This window comes from Sander lucioperca, chromosome 5, assembly GCF_008315115.2.
Source record: "Sander lucioperca isolate FBNREF2018 chromosome 5, SLUC_FBN_1.2, whole genome shotgun sequence".
Taxonomy (NCBI): Eukaryota; Metazoa; Chordata; class Actinopteri; order Perciformes; family Percidae; genus Sander; species Sander lucioperca.
Window position 1 is genome coordinate 24410345 of NC_050177.1, and position 23186 is coordinate 24433530.

Here is a 23186-nt window from a genome sequence, read left to right on the forward strand (position 1 = left end):
ATGCAGAAAGTCACACAATTGATTAGCGACTACCTTCTCAAGGATTTTGGAGAGAAACGGGAGGTTAGATATAGGTCTATAGTTGGCTAAGACCTCAATGTCGAGGGTGGGTTTTTTCAGAATAGGTTTTATCACAGCTACTTTAAAAGACTGCGGTGCGTGACCCGTTAATAAGGACATATTGATCGTATCTAGTAATGTGGTATTGACCACAGGTAGTGCTTCTTTAAGTAGCCTCGTTGGAATGGGGTCTAAGAGACAGGTAGTTGGCTTAGCTGAAGAGACCCTTAACATTAATTGTTGGAGGTCTAAAGGATAAAAGCCGTCTAAATAAGTATCAGGTCTAATCGTTCTCTCTAGCCCTCCTGCGCCCAATGGTGAGCCGTTAGAAGCTGTGGGCAGAAGGTGATGAATTTTTTCTCTAATTGTTATAATTTTATCATTAAAAAAGGTCATGAAGTCATCACTGCTCAGAGCTATAGGAATAGATGGCTCAACAGAGCTATGACTCTTTGTCAGCCTGGCTACAGTGCTGAAAAGAAACTTTGGGTTGTTCTTATTTTCTTCTATTAGTATTGAGTAGTAGTCTGATCTGGCATTTCTGAGGGCCCTCCTATAATTTTTTAGACTATCTTGCCAATCCACACGAGATTCTTCCAGTTTGGTGGAACGCCATTTACTTTCAAGTTTTCGTGAGATTTGTTTTAATTTGCGAGTTTGGGAGTTATACCAAGGTGCTAATTTCCTTTCCTTCATCATCTTCTTTTTGAGAGGAGCAACAGAGTCTAAAGTAGTCCGTAGGCAGGCCGTAGCAGCGTCTACAAAGTTATCAAGTTGGGAGGGACTAAAGTTAACATAACGGTCCTCTGTTATATTAAGGCATGACATTGAGTTAAGTGCTGTTGGAATATCTTCCTTAAATTTAGCTATAGCACTGTCAGATAGGCATCTAGTGTAGAAACTTTTATTTAATTTCGTATAGTCTGGTAGTAGGAATTCGAAAGTTATTAAAAAATGGTCTGATAATAAAGGATTCTGCGGAAATACTATTAAATCTTCAATTTTGATGCCATATTCTAGCACAAGGTCGAGGGTGTGGTTAAAACAGTGCGTGGCCTTATGCACCCTCTGACTGAAACCAATAGAATCTAGCAGTGAATTGAAAGCAGTACTAAGGCTATTGCTGTCAACGTCCACATGGATATTAAAATCACCTACAATAAGTACTTTGTCTGATTGAAGGACTACGCATGATAAAAACTCTGAGAATTCAGATAAAAACTCAGAATATGGACCTGGTGCTCGGTAAACAACAACGAATATAATTGGCTGTACTGTTTTCCATGTTGGGTGTTGAAGATTAAGAACAAGGCTTTCAAACGAATTATAATTTAGTTTAGGTTTAGGATTAATTAACAGGCTCGAGTCAAATATGGCTGCAACTCCCCCTCCTCGGCCTGAGCCTCGTGGAATTTGGGTATTATTATGACTGGGAGGAGTGGCTTCGTTTAAACTAACATATTCGTCATGGCCCAGCCAGGTTTCGGTGAGGCAGAATAAATCAATGTGGTTATCTGATATCAATTCGTTTACCAATAATGCTTTTGATGACAGAGATCTAATATTTAATAGTCCACATTTGATTTTCCTATTCTGTTCTATCGTTGCAGTGGTTGTTTTAATTCCAATTAGGTTGTTTAGTATAGCACCTCTTTTGTTAGTGTTTTGTTTAAACGGTTTCAGTCGGGGGACAGACACGGTGGTTATGGGATTATGAATGGGTGATTGCTCTGAAGGGAGCACAGAGGGGCGTGTAGCACTGTATCTCTGATTATTGACTTTGGGAGAGTGTGTCTGGTCAGTGTGCTTGTGGGAGTGTTTACGGGATGTAAACAGTCAATCAGAGGTCTGGGTATGCAGGGCGTGGTGCAAATTTCCACGTAGCATCTGGCTTCCGCGTGTATTGGGATGAATCCCATCCCTGCTGAACAGGGAGCCACGTTCCCAAAACAGATTGAAGTTGTCAATAAAACCTATCCTGTGAATGCTGCATGTGAGCTGGAGCCAGGTGTTAAGGGAGAGTAGTCTACTAAAGAGGCATGATCCGCGACCTAGAGATGGAAGTGGGCCCGAAATAAAAACCGACTTCCCAGTGCTTTTTAAAGCCTCAATGAGAGTGGTAAAGTCTCGCCTTGTGCGCTCACACTCCTGAATCCGAGTGGACATGTCGTTATGTCCACAATGGACCACGATGCGTTTGATAGAGGTCGGAAATGAGGGAATCAGGTCCATAACTTTAGCCAGGATGTCTGCAACTTTGGCTCCGGGAAAAACAGTGTGTGACAGCATTATGAAACCGTAGGTCTCTAGTGATGGAGTCCCCAATAATTACTGTGGTTAGGGGGAAGAGCGGACAAGGAGTGGGGGGGTGTGGATAGCCGGTGACGGGAGCAAAACAGTCAGTGTCGGTTTCAGATGGGCAGGGAAAAGAAGAGGAAGATTGCTTACCGTTCGGTTGTGGGGATTGTTTTTGAGGAACGTTGTCATTTGGCCGATCCAGGCAGTGTAGGCCACCGGACCGTCTGACTACCGCATCCCTCAGAAGCTTTCGCCGCGTTTTTTCCGTGACGACGGCTGGTCAGTCTGCTTTGAAGCGGGGCGAGCCCAGTGAGCCGCATTGGCCGCTACCGACTCCGACAAGGCATTGAAGCGGTTGGAGAGGCTGAGGGCAGGAGGCGATGGAGCCCTACCCGAGGATCTCTTTCGGCCGCAAACCACCTCAGTCCAGGGTGGCTTGATAACCGGTGTCGAGCAGGACGATGGGCGTGGGCAGGCAGCTGGGTCCCATGGCGCGGTATCCTGGAAGGCCGCCGAGAGAGATGAGATCCGGAGCGACTCATTATGAGCCACGTCCAAACAGGCGGTTAACAAAGCATCTTTGGTTTTTAAGTCCTCGGAAAGCCGACGAACATCTTTCCTGAGGTCAGCAATTTCTTTGTTTGTATTATTAAACAACGAGGAAATCCTGAGGGGGAGTGGGGACTCGCCAGGTGTAGAGGTTGCCATGAAGTTAGCGTTAGTTTAGCCGGTAGGCCTAGTCTTGATAAATTAGCGTGAGGCTAATACTTACTTACACGTAAAAATGTATCTTTGGTTTTAAAAACACTTTATTAGTATAATAAAAACTAGGCGATAGAGCCGACTGTTAGGTAGGAGGTTGAAGGCAGCTGCCGGCTGCCTCGTCCCCGCCGACTGCTGTCGCTTGTGGATGACGAGTCCACAGGGTTGTGCAAACTTTAAGCATACCAATGCCTTTTGTGGTGATTGTTGCTTCTTTGTCCCTACTCAGCTGGAAGAAAAGAAAATGACTTGTATTTTCTTTGTGCTGCGTTGGTGGAGCATTCATTGGATTCTGCCCCATCTGTTGTAATCAATAACGTGACCATCTTGTTTTATGAAACACACTCTTAATTTCATCCAGTAGTGATAGTGAATGTATATATACATATTTTTTTTTTTTTTTTTTTTTTTTGTGTGTGTGTGTAGATCATTAAACACACAACTGTTTGGATCCTTTACACTTTATACAATGTTTTAATACTGTAACTACATTCCCCTGATGATACTTACACACTTTTACTTTCAATCCAGGACTTTAACTGTAACAGAGTATTTTTACAGTGTGGTATTAATACTTTTACTGCAGTAATGACTGCAAACAATAACTGACACAAGCAACGTTAGACTTCTAAATATGAAGGTTAGATAGTAACAGGATCAGATTAATGGTGGAAGCATTGGACAAACAGAAAGCTTTGGTATGATGAGGAAAATTCAGATTCAATATGTTGGAAATAGAAAAACTACAGCACCAAAAGAAATGTTCAGGAGCCGGTTTCCAAAAGGAGCAGTCTACACTAACGTCCTGTCTGCATCTTTGCAGGGATAAAAGCCGTGAATCATTTTAATCTGATCTGGAATCAGATATTTTAAAGGTAAGCAGCAGATTTTCTTTAACTTCCAGTCTGAAGTGAAGCTAGTCCAGAAAGAGAACAGAGACATGACTTTCATTTTGAAATAAAGCATGTGTATGGCGGTTATTATTGCTCTTTTTTTCTGAGGAGAAGCAGACTGACTAATCTCAGAAACATAAAGAGCGTGTCCAGCAGTTAGTCTGAGCCCTTTCCTCCAAGGCAGTGTTTCTCAAACAGGGGTACATACGAGTACTAGGGTACTTTGTAGTACTGTAGGGCAGGGGCAGACTGGGACCAAAATTCAGCCCTGGCACTGTAGTCACACCAGCCCACATTACCATGCAGTCCCACCCATGGACACGTGCATTCACTAATTACATTTGTGTACAGATAGTGAAATAATATAAGCAGTACCTTATGTAACAGATTTTTAAACATTTAATGTAAGTAACTGGCAAACAATGCTTACTACTTTTTAAAGAGCACACGTTTATAACAAATGTACACATACTGTCTGTTTATGCCGTTTGTATACTGTTACTGTCATTCTCTACAGTATGTTGGTCTTCATTCTTTGTTGTCACTGTCTGTCTCTTCAATTGTCTGTGTTTCTCTCTGTTGACACTGTACCTATTGTCTGTCTGGTTCTCCATCTTTTCATCCATCTCAACTCTCTAACTCTGCAATTTTAATATGTTTTTGTGGCTGTCTGTGATTATACTTCAGGGTTTTTCTCCTGCTCAGAATTGGCCTTTGGGGGAACACATAAAGCACATAAAATGTTGAGGGTAAAAGACTTCAATTCCTGCATTCTGATACATTTTTGGGCACCAATTTATGGTAAAAATGTCTATATTTATGGCAAGGAAATCACAAAATTCTGGTGGCAGGTAACAATTTAAAATACAAAATATAATGGATTATTATTATATTCAGTAGTCCAGTAAGGGGGCTTTCACATCTGGGACATGGGCAACACTTTACCCCAAGGTCCAGTTGTTTAGTTAGCATGAACAGGGCTTCATGGTGACTTTTTTACCACAAGGAGCACGTTTTGCTCCCAAGTTGAAAAATATAGGATTGACTTACATAGGCTACTGCTTTTACTGCTAAATTGTACAATAACACAATCATGTTATGGATACAAAACGTTGTGAAGTGTAATGTTTTCTATATTCTATTGATCAAAACTGATCAGTGATGTTGAGACTACAGTGTAATGGACCACCACAGTCCATGCATACGTGTGAACCACGGATTAATTGCAGAGTTTAACCTTCATAGTGTAAAACTACGTGAATAGGGCACAGCAGAAAGACGGAGCAGAATGACGCTGCTTGTTCAGGGTTTTCATGTGTACTCTTATAGGCCTACACTTCGCATCAGGCGTAAAAACTAACTGTACCAAAACACTGAACTGGACTACTATTTAACGTTTTTAACCAGTAATGAAACTGTCAATTTAATACTGACGGACGGACAGCAGTCAGAGCTGCCCGTCAGCAACAGCTTCTCGCTGCTGCAGCCGGTCCCCCAGAGCAAGTGCTTGATTTTGACTGAATGTCCCAATTTGAGTAACTTCTGATTGGATCGGTCGGCCCATCTCGGGACCAGCCCGGCCGTTGCCGACTGGCCAAATGTTTAAGATTTATTATTATTATTATTATTATTATTATTATTATAACCATAGTGAAATTGTGCAAGCGATAAATACCCGTCCTCTGCGCTGTCGGCGTGTAAAGACAATTTATTTGTATATTAAAAAAAAAAAAATCTGGCCCCTCTGGCATTTGCCAGAGTTGCCAGATGGCCAACTCTGGCCTAATCTGTAGGGGGTTGTGACAAAGTGGGTGATGCACTCACCACTTGTCCCTGTGCTAAGGTACTTATTTTACATATTTATTTTACACATTACATTGTAGTTGGTGTTTTACAGCTATATCTTTCTATATGGTTTACTAAATCTCCCACTGTTGTCCAGTTCTCATGTCTCTGTTTAACAATCTTTCTCTGACATCCATCTTAGCTGCAGCCGGGGATCGAACCGTTGAACTTCTGCTCCTGTAACTAAGCTAACTCTGGACAACAGCGTCCTCATGTGGCCAAACGATGCATCTGCATTATTAACCAGAGCACATGGAGAAGTGTACCAGTTCACTGACAACATCAGGGCTTTCTACTTTAGGAAGAAAGCTGCAAACATTAATTTCTTAGATTCATCTCAGCTATTTTGATAATCCATTAATCCATTTGAATCAAAACAGGTAAACTTGTGTGATGTCAGCTTATTAAATGTGAATATGTTCTAGTCTCTTCTCTCCTCTGGGACAGGAAACTAAATATCTTTGAGTTGTGGACAAAATGATGAAAACATTGTTAGCTACAGCCCGAGTGAGTTTAAGTTTAGAGTAGCAAAACAGATTAAGAGCTATGTCCCAAATAATAGCCACACAAGCTGCCAGAAGTTCTTGGATCAGTAAAAGTGAAGGCCTCTCTGTGCAGGTTTCCTCCACCTTCAGTTAACTCTGATACAACCAAACACAAGTTCAGAAACATGTTGGTCTCTTTACCTTCAGTTAACTCTGATACAACCAAACAAGTTCAGAAACATGTTGGTCTCTTTACCTTCAGTTAACTCTGATACAACCAAACAAGTTCAGAAACCTGTTGGTCTCTTTACCTTCAGTTAACTCTGATACAACCAAACAAGTTCAGAAACCTGTTGGTCTCTTTACCTTCAGTTAACTCTGATACAACCAAACAAGTTCAGAAACATGTTGACCTTTTTCAATCAGAAGACACAGCTCAAGAGATTCACATTTTATTAAAAACTGTAATCTAAAAACAGAAATATTCTCTGCAGCAGCAGAGATTTGAAGAACTGGATGTGGTGCGTATGGTGTGACCCACCCCATGCAGCCTCATGTACAGGCTGCAGGCAACACACAGGTTCTCCCTCAGCGTCTCGTCTCCATAGTGGGGGGGTACTGGTGGGGCAGTTAGTGTCTGGCTCGCCGAGATGTGGTCTGCTGCAGGTATAGAGGAGCAAAAAATGACAGCAGTTTGACTTCTGTTGGCTGAAAGCAGCTCAACACTAACAGACATGAAACGTGTATCAGGGCTCAACGCTAACTTTTTAAAGTGGTTGCCGGCTTGGTAACCAGGCATCAGCTTTTGGTTGCCGAAATTGAGAATACGGTTGCCATGTTTTAAGCTGTCTATATTTGGAGCAATTAATTTCTTATGTAACTATACCAGACATTTTAATAAGAAAACTAGGGCTGGGACGATTCGTCGACGTCATCGACGTCATCGATTACGTAAATGCGTCGACACAAATAATTTGCGTCGATGCGTCGCGTTTCTTTAACTGTCTATGAGCGTCACTCACGTGTAAATCTAAAGCAGGGTTTCCCGCAGCACTTTGCAGTTTAGGCGGCCGCCAGCCTGCCGCCTGAACTACGTCGGGTCAAAAAAAAATAAAAAAAAGCATCTGGGCGCGTAAGCGCAAGCTTACCTGTGCTGTCTGCATATTGACAGACAGCGGAGCGACACAGACACGTGCGCGCGCAGAGGTGCGGGAGAAGTCCCAGAGAGTCACTGGAATGCAGATTAAGTGGTTTCAAGTATGGCTACAGTTTTCAAAACTTCTTGTTTGCTGCGATATGATATTAATGGCGATCCGAAAGCGTTTGCGGTGACACTTCCTCCTGAGACATGCAGGCGCAACAGTGGTTTCTGGGCCCTGGTGACTGACTGACAGGCTGAGGTTGTAAGGCAAGGCAACTTTATTTCTACAGCACCTTTCAGCAACAAGGCAATTCAATTCCATTCCTTTGCACTTAAGTTAGTTCTCCATTAGTTCAATGTTGACAACAGGGCAGTCACCAAGTTTATTGTTAAAGGTTTGTGTCATTATGCAGTTTGCACTAAAACGTCTTTGTTGTTTACATTCCTTTGCATTTTAGTTAGTTCAATTATTACAGTTCAGATTGATACCAATCCTGAGTATCTGACTGGCGCCCCCACCCCTATCCAAAAGCACAACCAGTTTTATTAATGTTACTCTGAGTGAGCAGTGTTACCAGAATTTTTTTTTTTTGATAACTGTTTTGATTCACAACTAAGGTGGAAAATAAAAGTTTTGTGTTTAATGTAGTTTTGTTGATGTTGAAATGGATTTTAAGACAGCAAAGCAAATACAGGCTACTCTTTTTGCACTTGCTCTGTTTACTTTAAATTTTTATTTTTGTATTCCTTGAAAGTGACTTTATTTTGGCTTCAGGTTGCACTACAAATTCATTTTACTTGAACAGTGCAGTGTTAAACAATTTTAATAAATAGAGATTTGAACCTTATAACCTTATATACATTTGTTTTGTGTAAATTGTTAATAATTGAGCAATGGTAAAATAATCGCTAATTGAAAAATGAATTGATAGATTAGTCCAGTGTTTCCCAACCTGGGGTCCGGGGACCCCTAAGGGGGGCGGCAAAGATCACAGGGGGGGCGCAAGTCTTCATTTGGTTTGGGGTTGAGGTAAAAAAAAAAATATGTGCACATGTTAAACAAATTATGATAATACACTAGAATATATAATTTATACAAAAGTCTGTATAAAAACTATATATTTTTGTTCTCGCTTAAAATTGTAGGCAGGCTACTTAGTAGGCCAAACCTCCAGGACCTCTTAACCTGGGACCCTGCTGTCATCAGGTCAGCTGCTAGCTGCTATCATCCTCGTTTTTCCTGCCGCCACGGCATCACTATTTTATGAATGAAACATGGCAGAGAAACGTGAAAGTGCTGATAACCCCTCTGTATCAAAAAAGAAAGTAAGGCCCTATCTCGAGAGTTACCTCAACTCCGGTTTCGGGGGGGGGGGGCTCAGCTTTTCTTAGACATGAGTAGGGGGGGCGCCAAGGAAAAAAGGTTGGGAACCACTGGATTAGTCGACTAATCGAAAAAGTAATCGCTAGATTAATCGTTTAAAAAATAATCGTTTGGGACAGCCCTAAAGGAAACTATGAGATAATGGCTTGGGGTGCAACGGATCACATAGCTCACAGATCAGATTTACATTTTTGGGATGGCTTGTGGCCCGGAACCCCAAGGTTGGCCGATCAATCCCAGGTCGTCCGGCCACATGTCAACGTGTCCCTGAGCAAGACCCTGAACCCCAAGTTGCTCCCCAGACGCTGTATGTATAGCTGTCCACTGCTCCTAATACCTAGGATGGGTTAAATGCAGTAATAGACTTTCACTACATTGTGACGATTAAGAATAATTTAGCCTTGTGTCCTGCCACTGGAGCCCCGGGGCATCAGGGGCTGTACTGGGCTGCTTTGGGGGGGGGGGTTGTGGTCGGGGCTGTGCTGGGCTGCTTCGGGGCAGGGGAGTGGGTGCTCTGGGGTGCTGATGGTGCCTGGGCTGGAGGGGCCTGGGGTCCTCTTGCCTAGGGGGGCGTTCTTGCTCTCTGGCGGCGGGGGGGCTTCCCGGGGGGGCTCTCCCTTGGGGTGGGTCGGGGGATCGTAGCGTCTCTGGTGGATAACGATAGTTCATGAACTCCATATTTTGGGTGGACGTGAACTGGACGTACTGTATAACTGGCTGATGAACATTACAGTGAACTCCTTCATTCTGTGAACGCCACGGTCTCTCAGTTTAACTTTGTTCAACAGGGTGCCAGATTTCTATAGAGCCTTCCAGGTCAAAACCCAGCTAAAACACACTGTAAACAGGCCTTAATATCACAGAAATACCATAATATTCCGCCATCTCATGCAGAGCTTTCTTTGTAGATTTATTAAACTTACCCAAAATGGGGTCAGACACAAACTTAATTCAAAAGCAGCCATACTCATAACAAGCACCATCACGCTGAACACGCTAAGTTTAATGTTTGATATTAATACGCCCAAACAATAAGCTTCCTTCCCTGCCTCACGGAAACAAAATCTTCCTCAGAACCTGCCTAACCAAAACTGATCCCTGTCTATCTTCTGGAGTCGTGCCGGGCTCGAGGCCACTTACAGGCAACACATCAGTGGCCGAAACCCTGAAACGCCAGCCCCCTTTGGAGAACGCCGTCTCCACCCAGGATTGACTCCGAAAACAAAAAAGGCAAAATAATAAATGAGTGTCCGAAGGAAAGGCTGATTAGGCCCAGCTGGACACTACCCTATCTAGACTGAGGAAGCAGTTTCACAATCACACACTAGCAAAGCCACGGAGCCAGCACACAGGGCTATATCAAAATATCACACAGAAAAACTTACCACAACAGACAATGAGAAATTGAAAGTTTAATATAAAAGCTGAGATAGAAGAATATTTCCAGACAGAGGATGAAACATTATATTTGACCCCATATTTGAGGTTTACTCAACACAGCCGGCGCAGGTTTGACTCCGACCTGCGGCCCTTTGCTGCATGTTATTACCCCCCCCCCCCCTCTCTCCCCTTTCATATATTCAACTGTCCTGTCAATAAAGGCCTAAAAAGTCCCCAAAAAATAATCTAAAAAAGGACTTCCATCTCCCCCAGTGACGGACGCCACATGTTGACAGCAGAGAGGGAGACAAGCCACCATATATGCCAGGTCTAAAATTGATGACATAAAGTCCACTTTTGACCTGTCTTATTGGCCTTACATTTCAAATGGAATAAACAAATGGTTAATGTGTTTTGGATGAAGTTGTTATTAAAGGTGTAATACAGAATTAGGTGAAGTATCCACTAAATATTCTTTAAATAACAGTAAAACCAGATGGAGGACAACAGGTGTGATTATGGGCTGCCATTAAAAAAAATTCTAATGATTCAAAAACAGCATCCTCACTAAACTTTGACATATACCACTCTGTGATAAGTCAAATAGTCAAAATAATATTAAGTCAAAATAATTCATAGTTTCATTTTATTTTTACTCAAAAACAGGGTATACTTTTATGTAAACAAGGTCTAACAAGGTAAACAAGGTCATTTTGGATATAGAATATCCAAAATGACCTTGTTTACCTTGTAAAACCTTGGAACATTTTGTAGTAATGGGTTGAACTGAAGACTAAAGGTGTAACACAGAATTGATTGACAAGTTATACTGTATGCTCTAAATAACAGTCAAACCAGGCGGGCTCATTTTGACCCCACAGGACAAAAGATGTAAGGCATGCGGGAGGGTTAATAAATATTTGAATATTTATTAATATTTTGACCATTAAATGCCTTCAGTAAGACCTATCAAACTTAAGTTATATGTTGTATGTTGTGTCCACCAGAGGGCAGTGTATCAGTCAATGTCTATAGATTGAGCTTTTCTTTTGTACATGCTGTTTATAAAAGGATTTTTATATATTTTTTCCCAATATATATTCTGAGTACTGGGGGGAAATAATTGGCTGAAGGAAAAGTGTCTGTTTCTCTCATTCCTTTTTTTGTACACAAGATTTAAGATGAATAAAAATGTCTGCAAACTGTTCCACTGCTTGTGTGTATTATTTGGGACAGACTAGAAAATGTAGAATATGAAGACACTCAATGCACTAAAGGAAGTGATACTGACTATGTAGTACATGTTTTTAAATAAGTTTAACAATTCCACTGATAGAAGCAATAATTACAATATTTTACAGGTGCAAAACCACTTCTATTCAAACAGAAACAACTCAAAAATCCTATTAAGAAATGAACAGGGAATGAGAATGAATTGACAAAACTGGCTATGAATGGAATTCCTGATCCTGAATATCTGAAATACGTGGCGTGGAATCCTTGGCCTGTAATGCCCATTGGTTAATCCAACTAAATCTCTGACCAATGAGCGAGCAGCTGTATTGTATTTAAACCTAATTCAGGACAGTCTGCTTTCTTGCAAAATGGGCAGAACTAAAGAAAACTGCGCGAGAGAGAGAGAGAGAGAGAGAGAGAGAGAGAGAGAGAGAGCCTGGCTCAGAGGGAGCCTGAGAGGAAGAGAGCTGCACCCCCTCCTTCCCCCCGTAGGGAAGGAGAGGACAGCTCCACCAAAAACTGACGAGAAAGGCGAAGAGGAAGGAGCACCGGCAGGAAGTGGCTGACTATAAGACCGAGTGATGTCAGAGGATAGTGGAGCGACAATGGAGGAGATTCCAGCAGAGACAGCTATTCCCACCTCCTCCTACTCATCCAGGTAGGACCCGTGTAATGGATTCATGTCTACAGCGTTTGCCAGGTGAAAGAGAGACTGCGAGAAAGCAGGCAGAGAGAGCGATAGTGAGAGAGAGAGAGAGAGAGAGAGAGAACAGCTCCTCCACCTCCTCCACCATACAGGCTCTGGAGGATGCTGTGGAGCAGGAGTGCGTGGCCAGAGTGGCACAGTTTTAATAACTTTTTTTATTAAATGATTTTTTTAAACGGCTTGATTTTAAATTTATTAAAGAAAAGAAAATGTATTGAGACTATCTCATTGCAATTGTTTGAAGTCTTGTAAGAAACTACTTTGGGAGAGGAAGGGGAGACTGCAGCACAACCTGGAGGAAGTCGTCAGGCAAAAAGAGGAGAGAACCTGGCAGTGGGGCCTCCGGATGAATGAATGAATGGAATTCCTGAAATCAGAAATACGTGGCATGGAATCCTTGGCCTGTAATGCCCATTGGTTAATCCAACTAAATCTGACCAATGAGCGAGCAGCTGTGTTGTATTTAAACCTAATTCAGGACAGTCTGCTTTCTAGCAAAATGGAAAGAGGAAGAACTAAGAGAAAGCGCGCCAGACAGGGAGAGAGAGAGAGAGAGAGACCGGCTCAGCCTGAGCCTGAGAGGGAGAGAGCTGCAGAGTGGGAGGGAGAAGGGAGCAGCTCTTCTTCCAGCAGCACCGTGACCCGTGGCAAAAAGGAGGCAGTGGGCCCTCAAGAAAACAGAGCGGGTGCAAAAGACCATCTGTAGTTTCTAAAGGGCTAGACCAAGTCACCAAAAGGCTTTTTGTTGTAAACACCCTCAAGATGCAGACCAAGAGAGGAAAGGTGAGCTTTTTTCTGCCATTTATATCTTGTTTTGAATTGGTAGGAACTGTTGTACATAGATCCAGTTCCATCTCACATTGGATTTACATTGCCTTTGTTTCATTTAGTTTGGAGAGGCCTCCCGACCACACCAGAAGTCCCGTACTCCCAGCCCTACCCTGTCAGATGCCTCTGACAACCTTTACCCCGTACCCTGGGGCTTTGAATCGAACTTGTCAGAGGAGGAGGAGGAAATGGAAGAGAGGCAGGAGAGGGAGGAGAGGAGGAGAATCTTCATCCTCTTTGATTATTCTGATTAAACTTTTTTTTTATTTGTTTATGTTCAGTTGATTTTATTTAATTGTACAACTTATTTCTATATAATTTTTAATTCAAACTGTTTATATATATATACACACCACTCTTTATCACTCTCTGACTTCCTCTGAAGCTACACCTCACTCTGGCTTAGCACAGCCATTTAACACCTTACTGATGAGCTGGTCAGCTGATCAGCTGCAGGAGTGACATCACCAGCACACACCTGAAGAGGATCACACACACAGGCAGACAACACAGCAACACTAAACTAAACATGGTAGTAACAACAGTGATACTTAACATATGTGGTGTCTGAATTTCAACAAAGTTGAGAAAAGTCATATAAAGTCATATTATAGTTATAGTAGTCATAAAAAACAATAGTAGGCTATAGTATGTCGATAAAAGTCATAAAAAGCCCTTGACTATGGCTTTATTCAAGACATTTTTCTGACATACTATGACTTTTTTTTCTCCAAACAGTGTGCATATGTGTCTTTGGACCCTACCACCTGCACAGGTGATTATAGGCTGAGTTAACCTGAGCAAGCAACATCAACACTTAGTTTCTCAAAACATCACTACAATTACATCAGTTACTGCTGACATTGTTATTTATACATATATATACACACACACAACAATAGGCACCCCAAATATTACAAAAATGTCATTTACTGCACAACTACCTACCTATTGCTCTACACTTTAGGATTGGCCAGCCCCTCCCTACAGAAAGGCCCTAATCAGGCAAACCTGCATGCACTCTGCCTGATTAAGCTGGTGAGCAGCTGAGCTACCCCCCCACATCACAGGCACAACCATAGCAAACACTATGAACCCATGAAACCTGCTGAACAGGCCTATGTCAAATAAGAAAGTAACAAATACACTAAACCAATAAGCTCAAAGTAACATTACACTGCAGACACCAAACAGTATTCATTTTGGGAATAGGGAGGAAGGAAGCATAACTTCTTCTTCTTCTTCTTCTTCTTCTTCTTCTTCTTTGGGATTTTACAGCAGCCGACATCCAAAAAGTTGCACTGCTGCCATCTATGGAACTAGCACCGTAGTGCATTATATCCTGTTATACAGCCCAGTGACTATTAAAAATTTGAACAAACAATGTTTTCCCCTCCCACTTGACCCTACTTCTAAAATACTTTTCAGAGATACTTCTTCCAAACCAATTACTCGCAATTCTCTGAGTAGATCTTGTCTTTGTCGGTCATAATTTCTACAAGAAATCAAAACATGATGCACTAAGGAAGCCTCACATGGCTTACTGGGACACTTGACTCAGTTAAGGTTATCAATTTCAGGTGGGCTTCCCCCCCAGAGCCAGCCACCAAATGGGCGTGGCATCCATGGCCCGTAATGCCCGCTATATCCACTAAATCTCTGACCAATGAGCGAGCAGCTGTGTTGTATTTAAACCTAATTCAGGACAGTCTGCTTTCTTGCAAAATGGGAGGAGGCAGAACAAAGAGAATGTGCGCCAGACTGAGCCTGAGCCTGAGAGAGAGAGAGAGAGAGAGAGAGAGATAGAGAGAGAGAGAGAGAGAGAGAGAGAGAGAGAGAGAGAGAACGGAGCAGCTCTTCGTCCAGTAGCACCGTCACAACCTGTCCCCCAGCCTGCCGTCCTCTCCGTAGGGAAGGGGAGGACGGCCCAGAGCAGAAGCAGAATTCTGTAACTAGATTTGTTGGATATTGTGGAGATGAGAATGAGATTTGTATTCATTAGTTGTTTGTTTATGATTTAACAGAGTATACATCATCTCTATGCACTTCAGGCAAAATACCATCTGGGGTGTCTAAAGGGCTAGACCAAGTGACCCAACGACTTTTTGTTGTAAACACCCCCCAGACAAAGACCAAGAGAGGAAAGGTGAGCTTTTTTTCTGCCATTTATATCTTGTTTTGGTAGGAACTGTTCTACACAGATCCAGTTCCATCTCACATTGTATTTACATTGCCTTTGTTTCCTTTTAGTTTGGAGAGGCTTCCCGACCACACCAGAAGTCCAACCACCACACCACCTGTCCCCCAGCCTGCCATCCTCTCCGTAGGGAAGGAGAGGACGGCCCAGAGCAGAGCAGGGGAGACTGGGGCAGAACCTGGAGGAAGACCTGAGGAAGAAGGAGGTGAGAGCCCGACAGTGGTGCCTCCATAAGGTGTGCATATGTGTCTTTGGACCCTACCACCTGCACAGGTGATTATAGGCTGAGTTAACCTGAGCAAGCATCATCAACACTTAGTTTCTCAAAACATCACTACAATTACATCAGTTACTGCTAACATTACTATTTATACATATATGTACACACACAACAACAATAAGCACCCCAAATATTATTGTGAGGAGAAACCTTGTGCTGACTAGATCAGATGTCATGAGATCACTAGCACTAGCATTAGTAAATGACCAGAATCTGGGTGGATACATGTTTACCTTTATTAATTCTGTTTTATCTGTCATCCACAGACACCATACAGACTCTGGAGACTGCGCTGGAGCAGGAGCCTGCAAGGAGTCAACATTAAAAATGGGTGTCATGGTTTTTTAAGCAGCTTGATTTTTATTAAATAAATTAAAATGTATTGAGACACTGTCTCATTGCAATAGTTTGAAGTCTTGTAAGAAACTACTTTGGGAACTACTTGTGTATATTGTTAGATGCAGCCCTTTTCACTGTGGATGTGTTCACGTCTTACCAGGACTATTCAGGAACCCAAAACACTGACCACATTGTTTACGCTAATGTCAAATTCAGATAACTTCAGATTTCCTGCTACTTTATACTTCTCCTCACTTTGTACTTGTTACTCCACGACATTAACAGACCTGCCAACCTGTAGGCATTTTGTGTAGTGAAATACGGTGATACGATTTGTCACTTACTAAACTACGTGAAAAGTTCACTTGTTGACGTGCAGTAGCCGGCTAACACTTGATGGTATTAGGCTCAAACAGCGTAGCAGCCACGAGCATGCTGGGAAACTAAACTAAAAAGTTCGACCAATCACAGCGTCGAGTTCCTTCCTCTTAAATGTCAAGCGGGATATCTGCTACGGTCAGTGTATATTTTGGTCATTCAATTTTCATTTCATAAACAGGTATTAAAAAACAAAACAAAGCTTCTTTTAAAAGCCAGCTGGCTTTTAAAAGAAGTTCCTATCCTAACGAGCATAAAACGGATATATGTTGTTAGAATCAGAATGTGGTTGGTTTTATTCAGGGATGTATTTTAAGACGGTTTTATTTCCTTTAACCATGCAAGTAAGCAAAAAAAGTGTTAATTTTTACCGGAGGCTGTATTACCGAGGGTCAGCGGCGCTGCGCCCGGCTCTGGAGCACCGGAGCCGGCCTGGAAGCCAAAGAAGGATCAGCGGTGCTCCATATATACAGTATCTATAGCAACCAAACTTCACTGGTGAGACAAACGTGTGACGGTCAGGAAGACGTTTTGGCAGGGGGAAAAACTGATCAGAAAATCTAACGGAACGTTGTAGAAATGTAGTGGAGTAGAAAGTATAGATATTTGCTGCAAAATGTAACAAAGTAAAAACCACTCCATTTTGGCCCTATAAATAGTGATCAATCACCAAGTAACGCAGGATTTAATCAGTGTAATTGCTGATGTAAATTGCAGTGTTAGTGTTTCTTTGCATAGCTTACTATGATTTTTTTTTTTTTTCAACAAATGATCAGAAATACATTACAGTAGAATACTATAATTGTAAATGACTGTAGAATTAAATAAAATGCAGTAACCAATTATTTGGAGCAAACTGTCATCACTCAAATGTGCGTAAGAGTGCTCTTCAGTGTTCGTAGATTTTGTTCATAGCTAAGAACAAATCCAAGATCAGAAAACATTAGTGAATGTCAGAATCCTCGTAAAAAGTGCGTAAGTGGGGTTTAATAAAAAAAAAAAGTTTAGTTAGTATTATTAGTTAACACACAGTAGAATATACACAAGTCTCTGTCTCAGTCAGACAGACAGTCCCTACCTGTCTCTGTCTCAGTCTGACAGACAGACAGTCCCTACCTGCCTCTGTCTCAGTCCGACAGACAGACAGTCCCTACCTGTCTCTGTCTCAGTCTGACAGACAGACAGTCCCTACCTGTCTCTGTCTCAGTCAGACAGACAGACAATCAGGGAGTGCTATCATCAAGCTCAACCATCAATTAGATTCTAATCAGGGTGTTAAACATACGGCCCGTATGTTTAACACCCTGATTTTAACACCCCAACTTTTCAAAGTGTGAAAATTGCAGAGAAGTAATAAATTCCTATTTCAAATGTACCACTTTAATCTCAGAGAATATCTGAGTTCTTTTTCCGTAAATGTACGACTTTAATGTTAGAAATTCTGAGTTTTTTCTCTGAATATTACCCCTCTCCCAGGTCTGGAACATCATCTTTTTTCCTACAACATCAAGCTGACAAGAAACTCTGCGGCAGATAAAGTTTCTGATCTTTCTGGAATGGTTTACTTGAGATCAAATGAGGGGGGTGTGGCCCATGAACTAAAATGAGTTGGACAGCCCTCTAACCATTAATTCAATTCAATTCAATTTATTTATAGTATCAATTCATAACAAGAGTTATCTCAAGACACTTTACAGATAGAGTAGGTCTAGACCACACTCACACTCTATAATAGGCCCAACAATTCCAGTAATTCCCCAAGAGCAAGCATTCAGTGCGACAGTGGTGAGGAAAAACTCCCTTTTAGGAAGAAACCTGGGACAGACCCAGGCTCTTGGTAGGCGGTGTCTGACGGTGCCGGTTGGGGGGGTGATGAACAGTGGCGATAATAGTCACAATAAAGATAATGGAACAGTGACTAGAAATAGTAGCTGACCATTAGAAAGGTGCATGGAGACGGTGCGCCTACGTGAGGCTGAAGTGCCACGTGGTGGTGCCGGGGGGATAGTCTCCGTCCTGGTTCATGAACAGGAGGCCGAGCTGGATGATCTTCAGGAGGTCGATGTTCCACCTCAGCAGCTGGTACTAGTAGTCTAGTGTGCTTCCAAACGTACCGATTGGCAGGACAACCACTCCGGGGAATTTTGGGTCCTGGTGAAAAATAAAAAGACATTAACAGAAAAAAATTATTTCTCAGCAGTGAGCACTAGAGTGGAATAGGGATCAGCTAATTATCGGCCCTGGCCAATTATCTGGGCTAATATTTGGCCATATCAAATGTGATTAGGTTATCAGGGTTTTATTTTAACCATAACCGATAAAGTTAGATATAATAGAGTGAGCTACTTTGGCTCTGCTACAGCTCTGTAAACACTTATTAATAATCTGTTAGCATGTTTAGACTTCAGGTGACTATTTCCTTCTTTGTTGGACTCTGTATTCTGTTTAGAGTTTCGGTTTTATTACATACTTGCTTAAAGCATTTCAAATACCTTTTGTGTTGGAGTTTGTATCATTCCAAAATGTTAATTTAGATTTTTTTTTAGATCCTCTTGCAATGAAGACAGATATCAAAAAGCAAAATAGAGACAAATGAGCTGATTAAGAACTATAATCCTTCAAATTTAAGTGTTTCTGCTTCAAAATGTACTTTAATATTATATTTAACAGTTTACATTTAAAATAAACACTGATCACTGACAAATGTAAAAAAAAATAATGATATAAACATTAAATCTGACCAACAGGAGTGATATTCAAATGTGTCGGGGGTTTATCCCACTACCACTATGTATAGACATAACCTAACCCTATATATACTAGTGCTGTCAGTTAAACACGTTATTAACAGCGTTAAAGCAAACCCATTTTAACGGCGTCAATTTTTTTATCGCGAGATTAACGTTCTTTTTGGCCTAGCAAACTTTGTCGTTTTTTTCACATGCTGTTGCAACAACTAGTAACGTTAGAAAAACTACAACACCACACCGGCTCTAGTTTGGGCTTGGAGCCGGTCAAAGAGTAGTAGGCTAACAGTAGGTTTTGAGTGGATGGCAAGCGTGAGACGCCGAAATGGATGCCAATAAGATTCCGAATGGAAAGATGACTTTCAAAATGTTGTGGAGGGGGACAGTAGTTTCACCTGACCCGTCTTATACATGGCCGTAGAGGGGGACAGTAGTCTCACCTGACCCGTCTTATACATGGCCGTCGAAGGGGACAGTAGTCTCACCTGACCCGTCTTATACATGGCCATCGAGGGGGACAGTAGTCTCACCTGACCCGTCTTACACATGGCCGTCGAGGAGGACAGTAGTCTCACCTGACCCATCTTATACATGGCCGTCGAGGACAGTAGTCTCACCTGACCCGTCTTACACATGGCCGTCAAGGGGGACAGTAGTTTCACCTGACCCGTCTTACACATGGCTGTCGAGGAGGACAGTAGTCTCACCTGACGCGTCTTATACATGGCCATCGAGGGGGACAGTAGTCTCACCTGACCGTCTTATACATGGCCGTCGAGGGGGACAGTAGTCTCACCTGACCCATCTTATACATGGCCGTCGAGGACAGTAGTCTCACCTGACCCGTCTTATACATGGCCGTCGAGGACAGTAGTCTCACCATACAGCCTGTACCACACGGAGAAAGCAGCCACACTGGAACAGCTGCAGAGTGCAACCGCTGTCTCATTAACCGGTGATCACTGGACGTCAGCGCATATTTGAATTGCAGTGTGTTCCTTGTGAAAACAAGAGCTTTTCTTCATGAAAATTGTGCCAAATGAAGAGAATTGTGTGTGAAAAAAGTGTGTTTTATATATATATATATATATATATATATATATATATATATATATATATATGTTAGTACAACTTAACAACTTAACGGTGGGCCAGATCTATACCGGTACCATTTTTAATATAATGTGTAATAACTCAAGTAGTGATAATGGCAATATTCCGACTTGTTTTAAATTTGGCAAATGTTTAGATGTGCACTACAAATGCCCAGACATTGAACCTGTAGTACAAAAGAAAGACCTTTCCATCAAATGAGCCACACTTAGAATTAAAATACCTGTTCCTCCAGGCATTTGACCCTCTGGCGATGGCCTTCTCTCTGGTCTCCAAGGCCCGCTCTGCTTGGAGCTGGCTGTCTCTCAGACGCTCCGGCTCCATATCCAACTCCTGGTGATGGCAGACTGTCACCTCCAGGAGAGTATAAGAAAACAAAAGGTAGGTAAAAGTCATCAGAGGTTGAGCAGAAGGGGGACACAGAGAGATCTTACCTGGGCAAGTTGGCTAAGTACAACACACATGTTAACTTTGTATTTACTTGCAAAAGTTGTTGAAGAAGACTGAGAAGAACCTGCCCCTCATTAGAAAGATGATGGAGACCACATGTCCCCCAAGCCAACAGACCATAGTGATGTCCTGCCCACCAGTGAACGAGCTCGTGGACCTCTGGCCTGCTCTCAAAATAGAGTCAGGATCAGCTCTCTCTTTTAAAGTGAAAATTGTGATTCTTACTCATTTGGCCACTATTTTTGCTGCTATGTGTGCCAGATTCTTCAAATTGAACAGTTTTTTTAAGTGTTATTGCTGTCCTCCTGCTGTTATTTCAATAGTTGTATGCAGAGATCCAGCGGATTAGGAATCAGAACCTGCCTAACACATGCTATGCTGAGCTTGACCGCCATCTTCCTCGACTGATGACCTTATTCAGACAGAAGGCATCAAAAACTGGGAAGACAGCTCTGGCTGAAATTTTAAAAATCCACGATGAACAGGTAAATCGATTTTTACACATTTCATAGGTTGAACCAGTGGAACATTGAACAGGCTCAATGATTCAAATGAGCTTTGGGAATTTTGCAATTACTCCACTTTGTGTTTGCCAACTGTACAGAAATATTAACAAGCTGAAAGATGATTTGATTGCCTATCCTCTGATACATGGTGGTAGAAACCTCCAAAGGTCCCCCAAAATGGGATTACCTCATCAAAGCTGCAGTCATGGTTATTGTCCACTCGGGGGCAGCACAAGTCACTGTAAACACCACATCAACAGTTTTTAGGAGATACTCAGCATCATGCCCATGTGGCTGCTGTTTGGGTTTAGAATTTGTTGGTCTCATTTTTGCACATAGAGTTGTCTTGGCACGTTTTTTTATTCAAATCGTTTTCTCTCTTCTAGGAGATGAAAGATTAAAATCTGCACTCCCAAAAGCAACTCGTATGAGTGTTATGTAGCATTCATTTTACAGTAATTGTTGTCAAACAACTGTAACCAGTAATCTAATTACAAAACGTGAAACGATCATTGTCATGTAATTGTTTTTATTTGATAATAAACAATAATTAAAAAAAAAAAAAAAAAAAGGTTGTCTGTCCTTCCTCTTCATCTGGTGCTCCTGGCTCCTCTTCCTCTGGCAGCTTCAGAGGTATTTCAAAAGTGCTTTGGGCACACTATTAGGGGGTGGACTTTGGCCTGCACAGAGCAGTTCAAAATATCTCAGAGGCAAGTTGATGGGCACAGCACTTAAGAGTAAAAGTAGACACACACACAGATATGTTTCAGCAATGTGAAAGGCTGTATGTACCTTGTTGTAGTATCCATATGTGATGGCGTTGGGATGTACTCCAGCTTTCAGTGCTGGAAGTAACTCCCGAGGACGGTCAAACAGCTCCATCTGCAGCCTGGGGAAACTGGAGGATGAAAACATATATAAGATTGTTGCAAGGTCGCATGCTCCAGACTATTTGGTCTGGGACTCCAACAGATTACTCCCCTTCAACCTGCAGTGAGGATAGCATGCAGAGCCTTAGCCATACTAACAACTAGGATTTGAGTTTCACAAAAAGCATAATGCAATACGTCACACTTTTCCAATTAGGCAGTAAAACATGCTTATTTGATTGTTGTTAGGATTCAAGGATAGAAGAAAAGAGGGGAATGTCCCTTGGTGACAATGAAACTAGGTTCTAATCAGCCTTCAAGATTAACTGCAAAAAAAAAACACCTCAAGGTCTGGGATCACTACTTCAATACTTTTAGTAATGTCCTGGTTCGAGGGATAAAGATAAGATAGATATCAAATGAACTGACACTTAATACTAATTTGTCTTTGGCTGTAGATAATTATTGATTTCACACAGAGAATGAAAACAAACACTAATTTTATTTGACAGTCATTTCTAATGCTGTTAAGACAATATATGGCCATTAGCTTTCATTTGGTCAGTGTTGCCAGGAGACTGATGCAGTGTTTACATATTCTGCCATGTTGTTGCTAATATGACCATTTTGATTCTTTGAAATTGTGACTCAAAAATTGATTTGTTTTCACGTATTGTTTTTGAGATTTTTATATCCCAAAGGTAACAGCAGTGAGTCCCACTAAAGTTGGATGCTAATGTGTGTTAGCTTAACAAAGGCCTGACAATCACCATTTCTGTGGGTTTTCAACATAAGGCAGCACGCAGAGGCACAAAGAAGCCAGAGAGCCACTGCTTGAATTGATCACATTAAATCAAAGACGGCAAAATGATGTCATGTAGTTTAGTGGAAAAAGTCTCAAATATTATGACTGAGGCAGTTCTCAGTGTGAGGATTTGACCTGGAAAATGAATGAATGGGTTAAGCTTTTTTCTAGAACAGCCTGATCACCTTCTTTTAGACAAGGCTCAGAATTTACACTGGAGAAGAAATACATTGAGCTTGAAATGGGAACAGCACTTGTAAAAGTATAAAAAATGTAATGTTTGAGAAAAGGATTCTAACAATGTCATTTTGTTTGACATGTACTATGAAACTATGAGGTGAAGTTGTACCTGAGGGTTAGGGTGTACACACAGGCTGGGAGAGGACATGGCACTTGATTCCTGGCCTTTCAGGAGGACAGGACACATTGGGCATGACGTGGGAGATGTGCCTGTTGCGAGAAATACACACAATGTGCTCATATC

At 41.9% G+C, this 23186-nt stretch overlaps 1 long non-coding RNA gene across 1 annotated transcript; it reads left to right on the plus strand.

Moving 5' to 3' along the window:
- The first annotated feature begins 217 nt into the window (after positions 1-217).
- LOC118495168 lies at positions 218-22343 on the plus strand. The gene is made up of 3 exons (XR_004897494.1): positions 218-230; positions 1537-1540; positions 22200-22343. It is a non-coding gene; the product is annotated as an uncharacterized LOC118495168 (long non-coding RNA).
- The last annotated feature ends 843 nt before the right edge of the window (positions 22344-23186 follow it).